The sequence below is a fragment of the Ceratotherium simum genome, chromosome 3, assembly GCF_057802395.1.
Source record: "Ceratotherium simum simum isolate JZ-2026a chromosome 3, ASM5780239v1, whole genome shotgun sequence".
Taxonomy (NCBI): Eukaryota; Metazoa; Chordata; class Mammalia; order Perissodactyla; family Rhinocerotidae; genus Ceratotherium; species Ceratotherium simum.
The window spans coordinates 91,660,589-91,669,951 of record NC_141902.1 but is presented as its reverse complement, the minus strand read 5'-3'; positions in this window follow the sequence as shown (position 1 = coordinate 91,669,951).

Genomic DNA, 9,363 nt, shown 5'->3' with positions numbered 1-9,363 from the left:
GGATAGTTTAGACACGAAGGCTTCTGCTGTTCCCCTCCTGCCCGCTTCCCAGCAAGGAGCCAGGGTTCAAATCTTAGCTCTGTGATCTTGGATAAGTCAGGCAACCTTTCTGAGCCTCAGCATGGGGGCTTGCTGGGTGGTGGCAGGTACCTTTTACATGGGCCACCCCTAGGAGCCACCCTCTCCACCTCTCATACTGTAGTATGAAGCACCTACAACTGGAGGCTGTTGGGTGCTGGTCCAACAACATCTGCTTGGCTGGAATTAGGGTGACTGACCTACCTGGTTTGCCCTGGATAGAGGGGTTCCTGGGATGCAGGACTTTCAGTATTAAAATCTGGAAAGTTCTGGACAAAGCAGGACAAGTTGGTTACCTTAGCTGGAGTCCCCTTCTCTCTCTCTCTCTTTCCCTGCCACTTGGACAGTCTTGCTGTCGGCCCTCAGCCAATGGTTCACTGAAGGATGGCGTGGGGCAGGTGTTGAGGGCCAATGCTCTGTCCCCCCCCTCAGCACTGCTTGTAATCCCCGCAGAGCGCAGGAGCTGAGGGCAGCATCTCACTTGGTATGGGTTTGCTTTCCCTTCTCATTTGGCAACCATTCATTTTCCCCTGGAATGTCTAATGAATCTTGAAATGGACCTGGTTTTCCCCTCTGCTCACCCCATATTGGGAACCGGTGCCTTGGGCTGTCCGCTGCTGGGGAGAGGAGGGTGAGGAGCAGAAGGAGCTACACACTCTGGCCAACCTTGCAGGGGGTATCGGCCTTCGCTTTCTGTAGCCCCTGTAAACACTGGTGGCCACGTGGCTGCTAGGTGCTGTATCTTGCTCTTGCAAACACCCCATTCTTCCGGGACAGGCAAAGTTGACACTGGCCTCAGTTCATGACTTTCCTTGGAGCAAGGAAATCATTGTGGTCACTAGTTCAGTTCTCAGATGTCTGGACTTCCTTGCAAGTTGTCCAGAGGCCCTGCGGGAATGGGAGGCCAGTTTCCTAACGACCTTGAGATCCCACATCTCTGAGCCCCTCTCCAGAGCAGCACAAACTCCAGCTTCACACAGAGCTGCACAGTGGACTCAGCCCCACCTGCCTTCAACTTAAAACTCTGTCCACAGACCACACTGCTCCGTTTGCAAGTTTGGTCTCTGGGACCCCAAGAAAGATTCTGTTGGGTTGGAAGGTGGGGGAAAGGAAAGGATAGGAAACATTATTTTCTGGTTTAATTTCCTAGTTTAATTCAATGTTTTTAGATCAACACAGGTGTTGGGCTATGTGCAAATACAGCAGCCCTGGCTTCAAGGAACCTAGAGTTCTGGGAGGGAGGCAGAATATCTAGAGCCGTCTGAGCCGAGGACAGCTCTGATTGATGCTGCAACAGACGCTGAGCCGGCATCCATTGAACATGGTTGGAGAGAGGTTAGCAGGAGAACTTGGGGAGGTTTGTTAAGGAGGTAGGATGTCCAGGGCTTTAAAAGCCAGGCAGGATTTTGACAGGTAGAGGCTGTGGAGACCCAGGGAGCAGAAGTGCAGAGATGGGTCAGGGTGGGGACAGGTGAGGCGTGAAGTGAGCTGGAGCCCAGGTGCAGGGGACCAGGACAGTCTAAAGGTCCAGGAGGCTAAAAAGGGAGGTGAGCCCAGATCTGGAAAGTGCTTGACGCTGGGCGGTGGAGCCTGGATTAGAGTCCTGTAGGCAGTGGGGATCCATAGAAGGTTTTAAAGCAGGAGAGAGCCAGGAATCCAGGCATCTTTTGACAAAATGTCAGCCACCCTACGACTTCCACCCCTTGCTGTCTTTTTCTTTTTATTCTTGAACGAGGGGCTGGACCAGCCTTTCCCATGTGGGGAGTGGCCTTGTCCTTTCCCTCCGCTTGGCTGGGAGCAGCGGAGCATGAGGAGGCGCCAGGGCTAGAGTTGGCCTGGTCTCTTCTGCCTCTGTCCCAGACAGAATCCATTTCTCCAGAGCCCCAGTAGAAAGTTCAACCTGGCACCTTCCACCTGGGGTAGACAGGCCTCCTGAGCCCCCTCACCACCCTCCTTCCCCTCCTCTGCTTGTGCCTATCTTCCTCTAGGCTTCTCCTGCCTTCCTCTTCTACCTGGGCCTCACCATCCTTCCACCTTCCCCTATCCTAACAGCAGCGCCCTCCCTCCCTCCTGCCGCCCCTCCCTCCACTAGATCCCACTGCTCCCTAGCTGCTTAGGAGGCAGGGCTTTGAGGTCAGACAGATTCAAGTTTGCTCCAGATCTCCTCACTGTGTACCCTCAGGTTCCCTCTGTAAGCAGCTGGTTCTTCACCTGAGAAAGTCGGGCAAGGAGAGAGCTCAGCGGGTGGTTAGGAGTCCGCCTGCGCCTGCACTGATGGGCACTGGTGGATCGCTCTCTCTTCCCTCCTCTCCCTGTTCAGGGTGGCTCTTCGCCCTTCAGAGGCAGGTCGCTTTGACTAGGGAGCCATTGCGCAGCTGCAGGTGGTGGGGGCTCCTTGCTGAGCTTCTTGGGATGCTGCTGGCCTTTTAAATTGCCTTCCTGTCTCCCTTACAGGATAACAGGGGCATAAATCAGGAGCTGTCGCTATCATTTCTATCCTCAGGTGGACAGGGTCCTGTCCTAGCAAGGCTCCAGGACTGTCTGCAGAGGACTGGCTCCCTGAAGCCAGAGAGGATGAGCAGCCTGGAGTGAGGAGGTTAGTTCAGGCCAGAGCCAAGCCTCAGCAGTAGTGGTCTCTGGGATGCTCCAGGGTTCTTCTTTTTCATTCTCACTGGATCCATCAGAGGTGAGATATGCCAGGAGTGAGGATATTCCCATCCTGCCCCACTGCAGCCCAAGAGTCAGCTAGAGAGAAACAGGAGGTCTTTCTGCCCACTGGCCCCTAGCATGGAGTCAGCAAGTTGTCTATCCTCAGGAAAGGTCAACTGAATCAGACCCCCTGCAAGAAACGTGCTTTGTATTTTTAGAAACTTTTCAAGCCTGTGCTCCTGAGCTCAGCAGGAGTTACTCAGAGCCTTTGCCCATTTGACTCCAGCCCTGCCCAGCCCCACTCTGGTAGCTCGGGCTCGCAAAGGTAGATGCTTCGGAGCAGAAGCTGATAGAATCATTCGGCGAGGCCAAGTGGCTAACTCCTGATCTCTTTAGACAGTATAGTATGAGCTTGAGATCCCATCTACTTTACTGCCCCAAATCTATCGTGTGACCTTGAGAAAGTCACGTTCCCACATTGCTCCCATCTATACAATGGAGAGGTCATCATATTTCCCTGCAAATCCATTTAAGAAAGGAGGCAGGATAAATAGGAATCCAATAAACACCAAAAATTGCTGTACTCTGCTGAATTTTGGGAGATTGTCCTCAGGCCTGAGTGAGGTTGTGTCAGAGAATTTTGTGTTCCTTGGAGAACGATGCTTAGAGAGATGATGTCATAAAAATCTGTCATAAAATGCTGTTGTGCTAAAAGGTAGTATTCCACTGGGGAGAGAGGTGTGTGGTCCAGGAGGGGCAGCTGTGTTTGGGACAGGAGGCTCTGAGAGCTCTAGCCAGAATCTTTGTTGTTGTTGTTGTTTGCTGATTTGAATGGCAGAATGGATGCCTTAGAAGAGAAGCCTTTCGTTCTCGTCTTAACTAGCTGTGTGGCCTTGGGGACATAACTTAGTCATATTGGGCCTAATTTTTCTACCTATAAAATGGCAAGGATGGGGAGGAGGGGTTTAGTCTAAATGTGTGCTTCTTAAAGTGGTAAGTTTTCCACAGAGTGGTCTTTGAAGGAACAGAGATAATGAACATGGCCTGCATCTCCAGGAGCACCCATTTCACTCCATGTAGAGATTTTAAAACATTAGTTTATAACGAAACATATGTGGATGTAGTATGCAGTAGAATGACACATTTGCATAAATTTTAAAAATAAAAGGGAAGACTTCAAAGAAGTTTCATGCCCCCTGCAGCCCTTACCCCCACTCCTCACCCTCCCCCCCATGGGGGTTCACTCTCCTCTGTGCTTAGGGGTTCTGGCTGGAGACGTGTGAGAAACGCTGGACTAGTTAATCCTTAAGTTTCCTTCAAATGTTAGCATTCTATAATTATAAATCTGTGGTATTATTATTAGTTTGGGGACATGTGTGGGGGAGGTGGGGTTTGTGATAAACTGACCTTAGAGATAAACTGCACTTTAGTATCTTCTTTCTTCTTCCTAAAGTCCCAGGACTGGAACTTGCAGTGGACTCAGAAGTTGAAGGGAAAGTGAACTGGCTTCCTTGGCCAGCAGGGAGTGAAGGGAGAGAAAAGTGAGAGTCCGGAAGTGGGGCTGATATTTAAAATGTTCTATTCTGTAGTCTTCGTATCAGAGAGCTAACACATTAGAAGTACGGCTTCTAACTCAATCTGGCACAAGGAATGAAGATTCCCCCAAGGCTCTTTATTAAGCAGCCTCATTTGCCCCAGCCCAGCACACCTTCACCACACACACAACCACCCACACGCCCCGGTCCCCAGCTTCCTCCCCAGCCTGCTCACATACGTGCATGCCTAGCACACTCCGAATGCTCGCCCACCCACCACCTGGCTCCCCCAAGCTCACCTGTGCAGCCCGGCTCCCACAGAGCCCCGCACGGGCTGGAGGTTCCTGCCACAGGTGGGCTGTCCACTCCCGCTGCCCATCCTCGCCCCATCTCTCTGTCACTGCCCACAGCCTCCCCCAGGATTCAAGCGCACACTTATTCGCCTCGTGTAAGATCAAAAATAAACTCTCTCTGGAACCTGTTCAAAGGCTAATGTGCATCCTCTCTTAATTATTGATTTGTTTATTACAGACGCCCGGGTAGGTGGCCGCTGTGCCGAAGGCCTACCTCTAGAATTCCTGCCCTTCGCCGGGAGAAATTTGAGACAGGGACCTCCTCCTGGGGAGGGGTTAGTTAGGTGAAACCTGACCACAGGGCAGGTTGACACTAACCATCCTCCTAACGAAACTGCACCAGCCCGCCCAGCCCTGTGATCACAACTGGGATCTTCCCTCCCTCCTCTTCCCTTTACAAGGAGAAAACCCCTGGCAGAGGGCTGTTGGAGTGCAAAAGGGCAGGGTGGTACCTCTCCCCTGCAGAGGTGTCATCCTCCCCTTTCCTGCTGCCTCGCTAGGGGGCAGTTGAACGTCAGCAGTGGTTTGGTGCCTGAGTGTAGTGGTTAGGGTTTACAACCTGGCTCATACAGCATACTAGCTGAGTGACTTTGCACAAGTGATTTAACCTCGTTTGTAACACAGGGTGTTTGTGAGGATTCCATGAAACTGTGCATATAAAGAGTATAGACAAATGTTACACACAAAAGTCAATACGTGGTTGCAATTGTCATCATCGTCATCACTGTCATCATTCTGCTCATCTGCATCCCTGGAGCCCCAGGATCAGAGGAGATGGCTTGCTGTGGCCCAGGGTGAAGCTCCCCTTTTAGTGTGTGGGTGCAGCCTCTGGATGGTCCCTGCTACGTCGAAACATGGGGGGTGGGCACTGAGCCCTGGGAGGACTATTATCTCTGCAGGAAAGAGGTTAGATCCTTTAGGTGAGCACTCTGGGGAAGGCCATCCAGCCCTGGGAGAGGGGAGCGTAGAGTTTGTCACTGCGTGTGCCCCAGGGCACATGGAAAGAATCACAGCCATGCATTCAGAGGGTTGGGCTCCTGGGTTCTCTTTCTTGGAGTCTTCAGGATGGTTCTAGAACTTGACACCAGGAAGAAGGCATCCAAGGGGAAGCCCTAGTGGCCCCAACTTTTGACAGTCATCTGGCTTCCACCAGTTAGATGAACCTGTGGTGTCTTCCAGGTGTGTGTCCAGGCCAGGTTTCTGGGACCCCCTCCCCACCCCGCACCCCCACCGCATGGCTCTGGGGGTTGACCTGGGCTCCGGCCAGGGCTCACCAGTGCTGGTTTGCACCTTCCCCCACTGCCACCTTCATCCCCTGTCCCACCCCCGCTCCGGAACTCCCTGGGCTGGGCTTTTGTTCCCTTGGTTCCCAGGCAGTGCAGCTGGTGCTGTGGGCTGGGGAGGGGGCGGAGGACGTGGCAGAAAGCCTGTGGGAGGGAGCTGTCTCTTATTTCCAAAGGCAAGCATGGCTCCTCAGGCCCCCTCCCTCCAACATAACGCTTCCCCTCAATCCCCACACTGGTGTCTCAGCAAATAAGACAAATTTTTGGAAGGGCGTTTTCCACTTGCTCTTGATACCTACTTAAATGTGTGTGCATGCGCTGTTCCCAGTAATTGTTAGCGCCAGAGGAAATTGGAGCTGATTTGGTGATTTCTTGCTTTGAGTCCCAGAAATGTTGGCAGTCTTTCCTTCTCCAAGACTATGGACTTTGGGGCATCGCCTCTCCAGCCCTCTGAGCTGCTGTAGATCTGTGCTGTTTAAAGAAATAGAAGCCAGGATGGTTTCTAGCAAGTAGGGAGGGAAGAATTTGTGAGCACCCTAATATGGGGGCTGAACCATCTGGTAAAGAGTGGGCCCCTAAGGAAGAAGAGAAAGAACAAGAAAGAAGAGAAGGGATAGCTACTATATGCCAAACCCTGGGGAAGGTGCATTATGCACATTTTATGATTGCATTCCCAAACTACACGGCAAGGGAAATATCCATGAGCAATGTCCAAGAGCACGTTTCAGGGGAGAAGGACAGGGCAAGGTGAGATGATACGCCCAGTCTCCAGCTGGCAGGTGCTGGGCTGGGGTCTGAAGCAGACTAGCCTGGGACTACCACTCACGCCTTAGCCACCCCTCTGAAGAGAGAACATAATGCATGGTGTGGACGAGGCTGTTGCCTTGGCATCTCCCTCAATCTGAGATCACTTGGTGGTTGATAATCGCAGGTGGGTCAGTTGTGAAATGCTGATGGAGTGTGCCAAGGTCCTGGTGTCCACTGCCTGGTTAGCAGGAACCAGTGGCTGTCATTTGCATAGTGTTCAATGTCCACAAGGTGTTTCTATATATTACATCTTCTTTGATCCTTGTAATCATTGGTCCCCCATGTTGCAGAGGAGGAAGGGGAGGATCAGAGAAGTTATGTAGCATGCCCGAGGTGACACAGCCCAAAAGGTTTTTGATGATACTAAATGAGCGAATTAGTGCAGAGCTGGATCTGAAAGCCAGTGCTGTAGGAGTCTGAGCCAGGGCAGGGGAAGGTGTGACACAGCCTGCTTTGGTGAGAAGCAGGTGGAGAGACGGGCACTGTGGGAGGTGGTGAAGGCATAGCAGGAGCTGGGGAGCTGAGCGAGAGTGGGCTGGATTGGCTAAGAAGGACGGTAGGATGTAGTGGGGCCCCAGAAGATGGGGAGAAGCGTTGGGCTTTCTGCAGTAACCTGGCTGCTGGGCCTGGCTCAGGCCCCGGCTCCATGTGGGGAGCCTGGTGAGGGCCGGGGTGGTCTGGCATTGCCCTGGAAGCTGCTGTTCCCAACCTTCTCCTGACTTTCGAGCTGAGAACAGGAACTACTCATCTTTCTGCCCCGGGAAGTCCCTTGATATTTGCCCTTCCAGGGACAAGTTTGCAGCAGCAAGTGTAACTCTGGGGTGCGGAGGAGGTGGTCAGCTTAAAGCACCCCACTTCTGCCCCAAACCTCTCTTGGGGACACACATGGGGTTTCAGGCAGCAAAAGGGTTCGTTAAATCACCCCCAAAATGTGTGGTGTGCACTCCCGGGCTGGCACTGAGGTAGGCCCTGGGGAGGACATGGTGAACAGTCCTGGACCTCTGGGTGCTTACAGTCCGGGGGAGACAGAACTGCACCCTTATTTACCATGTGTTGAGAGGTTCAAAAGTGCCGGGGTTTGTTTAATAAATATGTATAGAGCATTGATTATGGTCTCAGGACCATTTAAGGGGCTGGGAAACCAGTAATAAAACAGGCAAGGTCCTTGTCCTCAAGGAACTTACATTTTAAAAGCTGTTAACAGGAAGCACATTCTCTTGGGAATCAGGAAGGCACTCAGATGTCTCTGCCCCACTTTGTCGATTTCAGTTCCCTCCTCTGCCAAATGAAAGCCATTGTCCCTGGCTGCCCTCTGGTCAGTAAATAGGTAAATGGCTGGGTAAAGTGCAAAGCAGGTGTGATGTAAGTTACTGTGGGAGAGCTCATCTGGGAAGGCAGCTATGATGAAGGGGTGTGTGGGTGCACCCTGGGGGATGTGGGGGTGCAATCCCTTTAGGTGCCTCATTTCCTGTCAGTGATGCTACCTGAAGCCTCTTCTGATCGCCTTCTGGGTGTTCTCCCCAGAAGCCTAGTGATTCCTAACACTTTAATTTTATTCCTTGAATCCAGCTGGCTGCCCTGGACCCTGTTCTCTGCAGGACACGGCAGCGGCCCCGCCCTGGGAACCCCCACGTGCCACTGCCCAAGGGACTAGGAACGGTGCGGTGTTGAATGCCCAGCCCAGCCAGCGGTGACTCAGCAGGGGCTACCCCACTACAGGCTGACCAAAGCCAGCGTCTCCCCCAGAAGGGGCACCAAGCTGGCAAGGAAACCAGGGAGGGTTGCAGGGTTGCTTCTCAGCGCCCAGCGCCTTGTTCCCCAGGGACCCGGATCTCCAACCATCCATGGCCTCTCGAGACTCTAGGGTCTAGGAGCGGAGCCCAGAGCATCTGTGGGCAGAGGCTGGACAGGCCGCGCAGCTCAGCGGAGGCAGGAACTAGCCAGGGGGCGCTGCGCCGCACGTGTGTGGACGAGCTTTGTGGCGGCTGTGTGTTTGGCTCTGAGCGGATACCGGTGCTGGGGGTTCCCAGCTGAACCTCACAGGTGGAATTATGGTGTTAACGCTCACAGAATGCTTGCTGTGTGTCAGGCACTGTTCAAAGTGCTTTACTGCATTCTCTAGCAACAACCGTGTGACGTAGATACCGTTGAACCCCTATTTTGCAGATAGGGAAACTGAGGCACAGAGCTGAGTGCCTTTCGCAGGTTCAAATGCTATTGGGTGGTGAATTCAACTCAAGGGGTCTGTTACATGACACCGTATTTTGTCTCATTAGAGCTGTCTATTCTCTTGTCCCCAAGGTCAGAGCACCTGTAGCCTGCATAATTTGGAGCCACACTTTCAAGGGGCCATTGACAAACCTGAATGCATTGCTAATGACAGAGCGAGAAAGAATCAGAAAGCTGTGGTTTTGAGGTAGAGGGAAGGAACTGAGGATTTTTGGCTCAGAGAAGAGGTGGGAGGTGGGCAGCCTCCTGACTGGCTTGTAAAAAAGAGACTAGATTTTTCCCTGGGGTTCTAGGTGGCAGCACTAGGACCAAGGGTGGAAGCTTCAGGAGGCTGGTTTCATTATTTCACGCTGAAGGCTATTCAAGGAATAAAGCCATTCGAGGATGGAGTGGGAGGCCTGGGGTGGTATGAACTTCCTGTCCCTGAAA